We start from the raw sequence: 13,117 nt of genomic DNA, 5'->3' as shown, positions 1-13,117 counted from the left end.
TGTAAATTCGTTTTTGATTTTGTTTTTGATACCTGTTGTAAAACGAGGGAGAAAACGGGTTATGTTGTTTGTAAAGGTCACAGAGATGTATATTTTGAGGACCACAGTTACAGGGTCAGTATTGGGACTGAAGCAAGGCCATGACCGGAGCTGCCCAGCCCAAAGCCTTGCCATGCAGACAGCACCAAATTCAAGCCATTTTACAACCACCACCCCAAAGAAGAAAACCTAACTATCGGCATTGTATTTGATATCGACGGCTCCGAAAATATGTCCATTTTAAGTAAGCAATCAACCTTCCATGGCCTTTAGTACCCAAGACATCACACCCGTGTCCGCTAAAAAGTCAAACGATCTGTTTCCCCACCATCAGGCTCACACGGGAGGCCCCACCACCGGGGATGGCCTAGGAGATCACTGGAGCCACACCAACTGATGCAGAAACAGGGGGAGGGGGAGGCGGCCAGGGAGCCGCCGGCCAGGCCCCAGGCAGATTTAAAGTTTTGGACTCACCTTTTTGTGTGTCTTTCATCTTTTTCTTTTGCGCCTCCAACTCCGCGTCCACCTCCTACTTCTTCTTCCATCTCTGTGTCCTGTCTTTCCCTCCTGCAAAAGTGGCTTTGTCTCTGGTTGCTTTTCAGCCCCCCGTGGAAGAGGTGAAGGAGGAGCAGGCCGTGGGGTGGGCACCCATCTTGGCGCTTGTGCTCGGGGAAGAGGAGGGGTGGGTTTAGGATCACTGGCAGCTGTCTGCCTTCCTCCTCTTCCTCATTCTTCTGACTATTGGGAAAGGGTGTGTGGGTGTGGGTGTGGGTGTAGCGGGGAGGGCAGGTGTGTTCAATTTTTATCTCTCCTCTCTCTGGGCCATCAATTGTGTCCCTTCCCGTGAGGCAACTTTCTTATGGAGTAACATAAAACCCTGAATGTAGAGAATTTCACACACACACACACACCGTTCACCTGAATGTGAAGCACATTTGGGTTTGTTCTGATCCTCCCGAGTGTTAGAATGCCCGATGTTTAAAAGAGCTTGCCTTGAAACACATTCACGGAGCTCGCTTACAAATTGGTGTTAGCAATAGCATCCAGAGGTAGAGAAAACATCTCACATGGATAACACCTGTGGCCATAGATCCACAAACAAGATGCAAACCAACATCAGCCTTTGTTTCACTCCTATTTGTGGAGAGGACACGAAAGACCCAATGGTCAAATCTCCCCCTTTTGTAAAAACAAATCCAATCGCAGGAGAGCATTACCGCGGATGGATCCCATCGCGCAGGTGTTTTCCAGTTCCAATGAGAACACAGCCAATTTGGCGCAAAGAAGCCAAAAAAAAAAAAAAAAAAAAAAAAAAAGCTGCAGCAACTACCCACAAACCAAATGTGGCCCGGGATATCTCCGTGAGCGTCCGTTCCTCCCCAAAAGTCGGGGCTTCGCTGATGGAACCAAAGGGCTTCCTAGTTTCTGGCCGCGTCGTCTCACGGCCAGCTTTCTCTAAGGGAGCACACAAGAAAACTCATTCAGACACCTCCAAAGAACCCCATCTGGGCCATCAGGGACTCAGGTGACCCTTCCATGTTCCCACGTAAGTAAGCACTTGCAAGTATAGGCTCCATATGTCCTATACGTGTAGCCTGCCCAAGTTTCCTTTTGGGGATGGGTGGTTGCTTTCTCCACACTTAGAGCAAGGTTATTAAATGGTGGCGGTCACGGTGGTGTTTTTTCCTCTTCCATAAAGAGTTACAAGGCGGCCGTTTCGAGGGAGCGAAGCAGTAGCTGGGCTGCTCCTGGATCCCTCGCTGCTTCGGGTTCCCTGCCAGGCTTCCTAGCAGCGGCCTAGCGGAGAAATAAGAGCAGGTGTCTGAATGTACTCGGGTGACCAAAGATGAGAATGACGAGCCCATTGAAATGCCATCGGAAGACGACGGGACAGTGCTGCTGTCCACAGTGACAGCCCAGTTTGTCGGCAGCACGTGGACTGCACTACTGGAATCCAGCGTCTCAGTGTATGAGAGGTGTCCGGCTGGTCAAAGACATTCTGCACATCCCTGATGCTGGCTGGGGAAATCCGGTAGCGGATAGTCGTCAACTTATCCCAAAGATAGCCACAGAAAAAGGGACGAGACAGATGCCTGCTTCTTCAGCAGCGCAAGTGAAGAGAGCCATCCAGAAAACGTCCGATTTAAGAGTGTTGGGTCTCCCGTGGAAAACAACCGGACAGGATCTGAAAGAATATTTTGGTAGCTTTGGAGAGCTTCTTCTGGTTCAGGACAGGAAAGATATTCACACTAGTCCCTCAAAGGGCTTTGGCTGTGTTCGTTGTACGTAATAGGAAACCGAGGTGAAAGTCATGCGATCGAGGAACGATGGTGTGATTGCAAACTTCCTGAATCTCATCGAAGCCCAGATGAGCCTTTGAGAAGCAGGAAGGCGTTTGTCGGGTGCCTTACAGAGGGACGTGACTGCCTATAAGCTGCAGCAGTTCTTTTGCCAGGACTGAGAAGCGGTAGACAGCTTCATTCCCAAACGGTTCCCGGACTTCCCCTTTGTTACATTTGCAGATGATCAGGTAGCCCTCGCCCTCTCTGATATTATTATTGAATTTATTTTTTCAATGTACCCCCAAGGTAGTTAGCCTATAGGGCAACAGTGGTTTGAGGAGGAGAGTCCTTCATACCCCTCACCCTTTCAGCCCCCGCCCCGGCACAACCCCCTCCGGGAACCCTCTGTTTGTTCCCCTTAGGGAAGAGCCTCTTACGTTTTTGTCCCCCTTCCTGTTTGTATGTTATTTTTCCTTCTTCCCTTCTTCCCTTCCCTTCCTGAGTTCCTCTGCTTGGGAAGTGAAGGTCCTCACACGGGTGAGGTCCTGTGATACATGTGTTTCTCTGAGGGACAAATGTCACTTTGCATGACACCCTCCAGTTCCATCCAGGTACTTGCAAATGGCAAGACTTCATTCCCTCTGGTGGCCAAGCACTGCTCTGTTGTTAGATGGATACCGCCTCTTCTGTATCCATTCATCCGTCGATGGACATTTGGCCCCTTTCCATACTTTGCCTACCGTTGATAGTGCTGCTATGCACACTGAGGTGCGTGAGCCCCTTGGAAACAGCAGACCTGTATCCTTTGGCTAAGTACTTAGTCGTGAAAGTGCTGGGTCGTAGGGTACTTCTATGTGTCATGTGTCGAGGAACCTCCTCGGGTCTCTGGTTCTGGAAAGAACTCCGATAGTGGTTCTAAATCAGGTGCAGCCATCGGTTGGGGACCCGCATCAAATGCAGAGTCAGGCAGCGGTTTTTCTGGAGGCTTTGGCTCAAGCACGGATTCTAAATCTTCCAGCTGGGGAATTTAGACAGTGGGGTAGGTATAGACTGGTAGGAATTCAAATTTTTCTAAACACATGGTAAGTGTATTTCTTTTTTTCTTCTCTTTTCTCTCTCTCTCTCTCTCTCTCTCTCTCTCTCTCTCTCTCTCTCTCTCTTTTTCTTTCTTTCCTTTTTTTTTTTTAAACATTTATTTATTTTTGAGAGACCGAGAGAGACAGAGTGGGAAGGGGAAGGAGCAGAGAGAGAGGGAGACACAGAATTATAAGCAGGCTCCAGGCTGTCCGCACAGAGCCCGGTGCAGGGCTCGAACCCACAAACCGTAAGATCATGACCTGAGCCGCAGTCACACACTTAACTGACGGAGCCAACCAAGCACCCCACACATGGTAAAGTGTATTATAAAACCCATCCGTACTGAGAGTTTTCAGAATCAGTACGTTCAGCGTGGAGTATGTTCACCACTATTTTTGACATTTTTCTTTAGAAAGAGAGGCCAAGCTAAAGGAATTTTAGAAGTTTTGTTACATGAAGGGTCGAAATATCAGGTGTTTGAAAGCGAACCAACTGCCTGATTGGTTCTCGTTCTCTCTCTCTCTCTCTCTCTCTCTCTCTCTCTCTCACACACACACACACACACACACACACACAGGCTACAATGGACATCAAAGGATTTCTCCTGTAATACTGTATCCCTGGACTCGTCAAGTGAATTCTTTGTGCGTGTTCACTATGGAAACCATTCATTATAAGTACATTCTTTTTTCCTTGTTTTAATTGGAACCCCACCACATTAATTCCCCACCCCCAGGAAAACCTCCTTTTTGGAGATCATGGTGTCACAGTGTTTGGTCTTTTTGGTTTCGTTTGTAGTTTGTGACACTTGTCACATGAAGCCTTCATTGAATCTGTGCCGTTCATCTCATTTCAAATGTTTACGGGAGAAGCACTTCATTGAAAGCAGTGCTGTAAATATTCTGCCATAGGAAGGAATATTTCCGTCTACGTGCTTTCTCACTGTTGAATTTGTCTTCACACCATACAGGCTGTGACTTTGACCTTGGGTGTCCCATTTGTATCCACTACTCTTTATTTCGCCGAGTCGTATCCATGCTATGAATGCAAGGGTGTGCTATGGAACCAGAAGGCTGTTTGAACTTCTGAAACCTTGTGTTTTCTGATCCTCGTGTTCGACCGAGAGTGGTGCCAAAGTACCAAAGGCTAGTGTGAGTGACAAAAGGAGAGAGTGCGTGCAGAGACTCAGTGGCGGTGGCACACGATGGATAGATTTTTTTTAACCTGGCGAGATGCATCTCTCAGTCCCTTGGCCTCGGTGCAAGAGCGTGCCGAGAGCAACGATAGCAAATGACGTGCGAATGTTTTCTGCATCCAAAGGACATCCACACCCGTTGGAAGACGTTGGAAGACGTAAAGAGAGTTTTGTTCTCAGAGAACCCCATAAGTTGGATGTGTGAGGTACTTGTATTTCCCCTGCCCTTCCATCAGCTGCTGTGAGCGCCGTATGGTGTGCGTTCTGTTCTGTTCCCGATCTGTTAAGTGTGGTCCCGTGAACACGGACTGAGCTTGTGGTGTGCTTCACGGGAGTACTTGGAAGCAGAGCTCACCAGTGAGCTCGGGGTGTCACTGCGAAGGGTGGAAGTTCCAATGTCTGTCAGGTAGCCATAAGAATGTGGTCTAATGCAGTTCTCTGTCCCGTGCTTGGATGGTCTTTATAAGAGTTGTCAGTGTTGGGAATTCTTAAATCGAATGGATGAAGGAGGAAGAGGAGGAGGAGGAGGAGGAGGAGGAGGAGGAGGAGGAGGAGGAGTTGTTGTTGTTGTTGTTGTTGTTGTTACGAGGTGTAATGACGAAAGACATGGCAGAAAATTTTTACAGGGTTTATTTTCTGTTTTCAGTATGTGCAAAGCTGTATGACTTTAATCTTTGGGGATCCAGGGAGGTTTTCTTCCATTTTCTCATCTGTATGTTTGGAAGGCTCCTTTTTAATTCTCAGCTGACTGACTGACTGATCGATTGGTTTTGTTTTTATGTCCTCTTCACACCCAACATAAGGCCCGAACTCACAGCCCGGCAATGAAGAGTCACCCGCTCCCCTGACCTAGCTGAGGGAGCCAGCCAGCCAAGTCACCCCTTTGATCCATTTCTGTTGTTGTTTATTTAAATGAAGCGGACATGCAACGTGTGCTCAGGGCAGAAACAGAGCGCACGCTTTGGGGTTTGACAGGGTCATTTGGAGCTTGGTAAATGTTACAGCCTAGCTTCCCTGGGTGCCCAGGAGCAGGGTCCACAGCCGTTAAGAGTTGACAATTTCCTTTATCGATAGCCATCGAACAGATGATTTATTGAAAACACTAATCTATGGCAAAGATCGTCCTTTGGTCTGTGATCCGGATATAGGAAGAACCAGATGGCTACAGCTCCCACATCACAGACTTCATGTTTTAATTGGACATAGAGGCAGGGAGGGAGGCAGGCAGGCAGGCCGACAGGCAGGCCGGCAGGCAGGCCGACAGGCAGGGAGGCAGGCAGGGAGGCAGGCCGGCCGGCCGGGAGGGAGGGAGGCAGGCCGGCCGGGAGGGAGGGAGGCCGGCCGGCCGGGAGGGAGGGAGGCAGGCCGGCCGGGAGGGAGGCAGGCCGGCCGGCCGGGAGGGAGGGAGGCAGGCCGGCCGGCCGGGAGGGAGGGAGGCAGGCCGGCCGGCCGGGAGGGAGGGAGGCAGGCCGGCCGGCCGGGAGGGAGGGAGGGAGGCAGGCCGGCCGGCCGGGAGGGAGGCAGGCCGGGAGGGAGGCAGGCAGGCAGGCCGGCCGGGAGGGAGGCAGGCAGGCAGGCCGGCCGGGAGGGAGGCAGGCCGGCCGGGAGGGAGGCAGGCAGGCAGGCCGGGAGGGAGGCAGGCAGGCAGGCAGGCCGGGAGGGAGGCAGGCCGGCCGGGAGGGAGGGAGGCAGGCCGGCCGGGAGGGAGGCAGGCAGGCCGGCCGGCCGGGAGGGAGGCAGGCAGGCAGGCCGGCCGGGAGGGAGGGAGGCAGGCCGGCCGGCCGGCAGGGAGGCAGGCCGGCCGGCCGGCAGGGAGGCAGGCCGGGAGGGAGGCAGGCAGGCAGGCAGGCCGGCCGGGAGGGAGGCAGGCAGGCAGGCCGGCCGGGAGGGAGGCAGGCCGGCCGGCCGGCAGGGAGGCAGGCCGGCCGGGAGGGAGGCAGGCAGGCCGGCCGGGAGGGAGGCAGGCTGGCCGGCCGGCCGGCAGGGAGGCAGGCTGGCCGGCCGGCCGGCAGGGAGGCAGGCCGGCCGGGAGGGAGGGAGGCAGGCCGGCCGGGAGGGAGGGAGGCAGGCCGGCCGGCCGGGAGGGAGGCAGGCAGGCCGGCCGGCCGGCCGGGAGGGAGGCCGGCCGGCCGGCCGGGAGGGAGGGAGGCAGGCCGGCCGGCCGGGAGGGAGGGAGGCAGGCCGGCCGGCCGGCCGGCCGGGAGGGAGGCAGGCCGGCCGGGAGGGAGGGAGGCAGGCCGGCCGGCCGGCAGGGAGGCAGGCCGGCCGGGAGGGAGGCAGGCAGGCCGGCCGGGAGGGAGGCAGGCTGGCCGGCCGGCCGGCAGGGAGGCAGGCCGGCCGGGAGGGAGGGAGGCAGGCCGGCCGGGAGGGAGGCAGGCAGGCCGGCCGGGAGGGAGGGAGGCAGGCCGGCCGGGAGGGAGGGAGGCAGGCCGGCCGGCCGGGAGGGAGGCAGGCTGGCCGGCCGGCCGGCAGGGAGGCAGGCTGGCCGGCCGGCCGGCAGGGAGGCAGGCCGGCCAGGAGGGAGGGAGGCAGGCCGGCCGGGAGGGAGGGAGGCAGGCCGGCCGGGAGGGAGGGAGGCAGGCCGGCCGGGAGGGAGGCAGGCAGGCCGGCCGGGAGGGAGGCAGGCAGGCCGGCCGGCCGGCCGGGAGGGAGGCAGGCCGGCCGGGGGAGGCAGGCCGGCCGGGAGGGAGGCAGGCAGGCAGGCCGGGAGGGAGGCAGGCAGGCAGGCAGGCCGGGAGGGAGGCTGGCCGGCCGGGAGGGAGGGAGGCAGGCCGGCCGGGAGGGAGGGAGGCAGGCCGGCCGGGAGGGAGGCAGGCAGGCCGGGAGGCAGGCAGGCCGGCCGGGAGGAAGGCAGGCAGGCCGGCCGGCCGGCAGGGAGGCAGGCCGGCCGGGAGGGAGGCAGGCCGGCCGGCCGGCAGGGAGGCAGGCCGGCCGGGAGGGAGGGAGGCAGGCCGGCCGGGAGGGAGGCAGGCAGGCAGGCCGGCCGGGAGGGAGGGAGGCAGGCCGGCCGGCCGGCAGGGAGGCAGGCCGGGAGGGAGGCAGGCAGGCAGGCAGGCCGGCCGGGAGGGAGGCAGGCAGGCAGGCCGGCCGGGAGGGAGGCAGGCTGGCCGGCCGGCCGGCAGGGAGGCAGGCTGGCCGGCCGGCCGGCAGGGAGGCAGGCCGGCCAGGAGGGAGGGAGGCAGGCCGGCCGGGAGGGAGGGAGGCAGGCCGGCCGGGAGGGAGGCAGGCAGGCCGGCCGGCCGGGAGGGAGGCAGGCCGGCCGGGAGGGAGGGAGGCAGGCAGGCCGGCCGGGAGGGAGGCAGGCAGGCAGGCAGACCGGGAGGCAGGCAGGCCGGCCGGGAGGAAGGCAGGCAGGCCGGCCGGCCGGGAGGGAGGCAGGCCGGCCGGGAGGGAGGGAGGCAGGCCGGCCGGGAGGGAGGCAGGCAGGCCGGCCGGCCGGGAGGGAGGGAGGCAGGCCGGCCGGGAGGGAGGCAGGCAGGCAGGCCGGCCGGGAGGGAGGCAGGCCGGCCGGGAGGGAGGGAGGCAGGCCGGCCGGGAGGGAGGCAGGCAGGCAGGCAGGCCGGGAGGCAGGCAGGCCGGCCGGGAGGAAGGCAGGCAGGCCGGCCGGCCGGGAGGGAGGCAGGCTGGCCGGGAGGGAGGGAGGCAGGCCGGCCGGGAGGGAGGCAGGCAGGCAGGCAGGCCGGGAGGCAGGCAGGCCGGCCGGGAGGAAGGCAGGCAGGCCGGCCGGCCGGCAGGGAGGCAGGCCGGCCGGGAGGGAGGCAGGCCGGCCGGCCGGCAGGGAGGCAGGCCGGCCGGGAGGGAGGCAGGCAGGCAGGCCGGCCGGCAGGCAGGCAGGCAGGCAGGCCGGCCGGCAGGCAGGCAGGCAGGCCGGCCGGGAGGGAGGCAAAGAAAGTAAAGGTAGCCTCAGGGTACCTGGTGGGCTCAGGTGGTGGATCGTGCAACTGTATCTCGTGGGTTGTGAGTTCGAGTCCCATGCTGGATGTAGCGCTTACTTACAATAAAATCTTTGAAAACCCATCCACAAATACAGGAATAAGCAAAACATGGCATCAAAGGGGAGTAAGTGATTGATCGATGGGGGGGTGGGGATGAAACGGGAATATGTGTCTAACCCGCAACCTATTCTTTATCGACGCCGCTTTCACTATTTTGCCCCGATGACTTTTTCCACAAGCGGCGGTCCCACCTGAGCGGACTCCCTTCATCTTAAGATGTTATGCAGCGAGAGGAAAGGCGTGAGAGGCAAAAGTTAGGCGGATCCATACAAATAGAGACAATCATCGTTTCTGAGACCAGTAGCCAAAGCTCTGCCTCCGTTTAGGACCCAATGTCGTACTTCATGTCTTTAAAAACAAATACATAAAAACCAGGTAGGGTCGTTGGCTCGGATAAGGGAGGAAGCTGAAATGCAATCATGGAGAACAACATAGGGGGTAAGAAGTTGCAAGCCAGAGCGATTTCACCACACGTAGCCTTTGAAATGATGATTTGGTGTCTTCAGATACAAGAGAGCTCACCCTACGTAGAAGGTTTCCCACCGCTCGTCATGAAGTTTCGGAACACCACAAGCGGATTCCCGTGCTACGAAAACCTCTCTGCCAACATAATCTGTAACAGCCGTATTCTCTCGTATCGTGTGAGTGTAGCGTCATTAATTGGACCACTCTGCCGTCGTCTGACCTTCCAGCGGATCGCAATTTTTGTTTCTTTTGGCGTGCATGTGGGTATGCGTATCAGGCTATCGAAAACGATCTAGCCACGTTCGGTCCTCTTTTTCTCATTTCTCATAGATGAGTGATGGCGTCAAAGGATACATCTCAGGAAACCCCAGATGGAAGAGAGGCAAAGGGAAGGGGATTCAGAGTGCTTCTAGTGTCCCGTGCCGCCCCCCCCCCCCACTCTCCCAACACAGCAGTCTCCCCTCCCCCCACCCCCGCCGTTCCAGGTGTTGGAACAACCCGGAAGTGCCTGAATTAGGGGAGTTCTTTGACCGGGGGGGGGGGGGGGCAGGTTGGGGAGCACCAGTGTTTGGAAACATTGCAGGGCTAGCAAGGCTGTTGAGAAACCTCGAGTCAGTGTCGAAGGTACTTGGGGGGGGGGGGGGGAAGAGGGGGGCATGGGGTTTCTTTCTCTTTGAGGTGATGGAAATAGTTTGGAATGAACAGTGATGGTCCCATAGCTTTGTGAGTAGTAGACTAAGAGAGCCCGCCGAAGTGTACACACACATATACATTTATTTACTTATTACGTATGCATTCATTCCAGTTGAGTGAGTGGGAGAGAGGGGGGTAGGGAGGGAGAGAATGGATCACCAAGCAGGCTCCAAGGTGTCAGCACAGAGCCAGATGTGGGGGCTGAAATTCAAGAACCCCGAGATCATGACCTGAGGCAAGACTCGGACACCTTACCGAGTGAGGCACCCAGGTGGCCTGAACTGTTCGCTTTTACAAGGATGGGAATTTTGGCATGCGAGTTGTGTTTCCAGTGTTAATAGGTGAGGCAACACAGAATAGTAAATGCAGGCAGGCAGGCAGGCAGGCAGGCAGGCAGGCAGGCAGTCGATGTTTTCTTTTTCTTTCCCTTCTGGGCTTCAGAGGAGGATGGCGAGTGTGAGGGAGGGAGTTCATGACACTGGGCGTAGGTGTTCTTGTGAGCTGAGCGGCTTGGGAAGTTCCCCGAACTACATGACCCCACAGGAGAACAGGAATTCCTTCAGAGTGGGCGACTAGCACCGCCTGAGTGTGGCAGAGCCTCAACTCTAAGTCGGGGTGGGGGAGCACTTCTGCCTTCCCATCTGGGTTCCAGGAAGGAGGGAAGCTGTCCTTCCGGTCCTGACCCTCCCTGTCTGTCCGGGGGCCCCTCAGCCGCAGAGGTGGTGTTTTGAGTTGTCCCTCTGTGGTCTTTTACACCAAATACTTCTGTTGAAGGTGCTTGGAGAATAACACAGGTTGATATTTCCAAAATGATCTTGAGATCCTATTGTCTGCCCCTTCGCCCCTCCCGTGCGCGCGTGAAAACACCCACCCCCCCCCCCGCCCCCGCACAGCCCCTCACCCCCGCACACCCACCCCCCCCCGCCCCCGCACAGCCCCCCGCCCCCGCACAGCCCCCCGCCCCCGCACACCCACCCCCCCGCCCCCGCACACCCCCCGCCCCCGCCCAGCCCCCCGCCCCCGCACACCCACCCCACCCCTTCCCATTCCTTCTAACTACAACTGTTCCTATTTCCATCCATGTACTCCCAGACAGCTTCCTCAAGCCCCACCGCCCACCCCGTCAACCTCTTTGGGTAGTATAAAAGCGACCAACAGGCAGGGGGCGTCCGGGCACCACAGTGGTGGAGTGAGGGAGTCCGTGTGTGACGACTACGGGTCGATCGCAGCAGAGCGGCTGGGACGCAGCACGAGGGCTTTGTGGATCGAATGGACGCCTAACCGAGACCCTCCTTCCTGCCACCAGATACCGTTTGTGGATGGTCGTCGTCTCACCGTCACGCAGCCCCCACCAGTGCTACAACGAAAGAAACGGGTGTCCAGGACAGTAATGCAAACGAAGGCGGGGCCGATCTGATCGGGGGAAGCGGCGACAGGAGTGGAGGTGGGAGGAAAAAAAAAAAAAAAATCACGGGAAGAAAGGACAGGCGTGGGCCAGGGCGTCAACGCTCGTCCTCGAACCCGGGGACCCGGGTGGCCGACCTCACCGGGCCCAGAGTCGCTAGCGATCCACGGATTTCCTAAACTTTGGGGTAGACGGCCGCGGCGAAGTCCAGCGTGCCGGTCAACCTCGGGGACCAGGTCAACGGATCCCCAGCTCCACAGATCCCAGGTCACGGGGCTTGGCCGTGCTGGTAGAACTCGGGTCTCCTCGAGTCCCGGGCACTCAGGCAACCGGGGTTCGGGACTCGGGGCTCAGGTGATCGTGCCCCCGGCTCCCAGCGTGCCGGGTCCCCCAGCCCCCGGCGTGCCAGTCGACCTCAAGCACCAAGCCCCAGGTCACCGGTGTGCTGGTCGACCTCGAGCGCCAAGCGCCGAGCCTCGGGGTCCTCAGCCCCCGGCGTGCCGGTCGGCCTCGAGTCCCACGTCGCCGGGTCCCCCGGGTTCGCGGTGTGCTGGTCGGCCTCGGATCTTCGGGTCCTCAGGTCCTCAGTGTGCTGGTCGACCTCAGGTCCTCGGGTCCACGGCGTGCTGGTCGACCTCGGGTCCTCGGGTCCCCGGGTCCCCGGGTCCCCGGGTCCCCGGGTCCCCGGCATGCTGGTCGACCTCGAGCGCCGAGCCTCGGGGTCCTCATCCCCCGGCGTGCCGGTCGGCCTCGAGTCCCGGGTCCCCGGGTCCCCGGGTCCCCGGGTCCCCCGGTCCCCCGGTCCCCAGCGTGCTGGTCGGCCTCGCGTCTCGGGTCGCCCTGTCTCCCGGTCCGCGGTCCCCGTTGTGCTGGTCGACCGAGTCCCACGTCGCCGGGTCCCCCGGGTTCGCGGTGTGCTGGTCGGCCTCGGGTCCTCGGGTCCTCGGGTCCTCGGGTCCTCGGTGTGCTGGTCGACCTCGGGTCCCCGGGTCCCCGGCATGCTGGTCGACCTCGAGCGCCGAGCCTCGGGGTCCTCATCCCCCGGCGTGCCGGTCGGCCTCGAGTCCCCGGGTCCCCGGGTCCCCGGGTCCCCGGGTCCCCGGGTCCCCGGGTCCCCCGGTCCCCCGGTCCCCCGGTCCCCCGGTCCCCAGCGTGCTGGTCGGCCTCGCGTCTCGGGTCGCCCTGTCTCCCGGTCCGCGGTCCCCGTTGTGCTGGTCGACCGAGTCCCACGTCGCCGGGTCCCCCGGGTTCGCGGTGTGCTGGTCGGCCTCGGGTCCTCGGGTCCTCGGGTCCACGGCGTGCTGGTCGACCTCGGGTCCCCGGGTCCCCGGCATGCTGGTCGACCTCGAGCGCCGAGCCTCGGGGTCCTCATCCCCCGGCGTGCCGGTCGGCCTCGGGTCCCCGGGTCCCCGGGTCCCCGGGTCCCCGGGTCCCCGGGTCCCCCGGTCCCCCGGTCCCCAGCGTGCTGGTCGGCCTCGCGTCTCGGGTCGCCCTGTCTCCCGGTCCGCGGTCCCCGTTGTGCTGGTCGACCGAGTCCCACGTCGCCGGGTCCCCCGGGTTCGCGGTGTGCTGGTCGGCCTCGGGTCCTCGGGTCCTCGGGTCCTCGGGTCCTCGGTGTGCTGGTCGACCTCGGGTCCCCGGGTCCCCGGCATGCTGGTCGACCTCGAGCGCCGAGCCTCGGGGTCCTCATCCCCCGGCGTGCCGGTCGGCCTCGGGTCCCCGGGTCCCCGGGTCCCCGGGTCCCCGGGTCCCCGGGTCCCCGGGTCCCCCGGTCCCCCGGTCCCCCGGTCCCCCGGTCCCCAGCGTGCTGGTCGGCCTCGCGTCTCGGGTCGCCCTGTCTCCCGGTCCGCGGTCCCCGTTGTGCTGGTCGACCGAGTCCCACGTCGCCGGGTCCCCCGGGTTCGCGGTGTGCTGGTCGGCCTCGGGTCCTCGGGTCCTCGGGTCCACGGCGTGCTGGTCGACCTCG

The 13,117-nt window shown here is 60.7% G+C and overlaps 2 long non-coding RNA genes and 1 pseudogene across 2 annotated transcripts; 2 read left to right on the top strand and 1 right to left on the bottom strand.

Moving 5' to 3' along the window:
- LOC123381944 lies at nt 1-478 on the top strand. The gene is made up of 2 exons (XR_006589565.1): nt 1-283; nt 374-478. It is a non-coding gene; the product is annotated as an uncharacterized LOC123381944 (long non-coding RNA).
- Nucleotides 479-1,261: 783 nt separating this feature from the next.
- On the top strand, nt 1,262-2,743 carry LOC123382055 (annotated as a pseudogene).
- Nucleotides 2,744-9,804: 7,061 nt separating this feature from the next.
- Nucleotides 9,805-11,030, bottom strand: LOC123381940. The gene is made up of 2 exons (XR_006589561.1): nt 10,903-11,030; nt 9,805-10,176 (listed from the first exon to the last, which is right to left on the bottom strand). It is a non-coding gene; the product is annotated as an uncharacterized LOC123381940 (long non-coding RNA).
- Nucleotides 11,031-13,117: the final 2,087 nt, after the last annotated feature.

This window comes from Felis catus, chromosome E1 (genome assembly GCF_018350175.1).
Source record: "Felis catus isolate Fca126 chromosome E1, F.catus_Fca126_mat1.0, whole genome shotgun sequence".
NCBI lineage: Eukaryota > Metazoa > Chordata > Mammalia > Carnivora > Felidae > Felis > Felis catus.
Note: the sequence above shows the minus strand (reverse complement) of the source record. Positions and strands in the feature narration are given on the sequence as shown.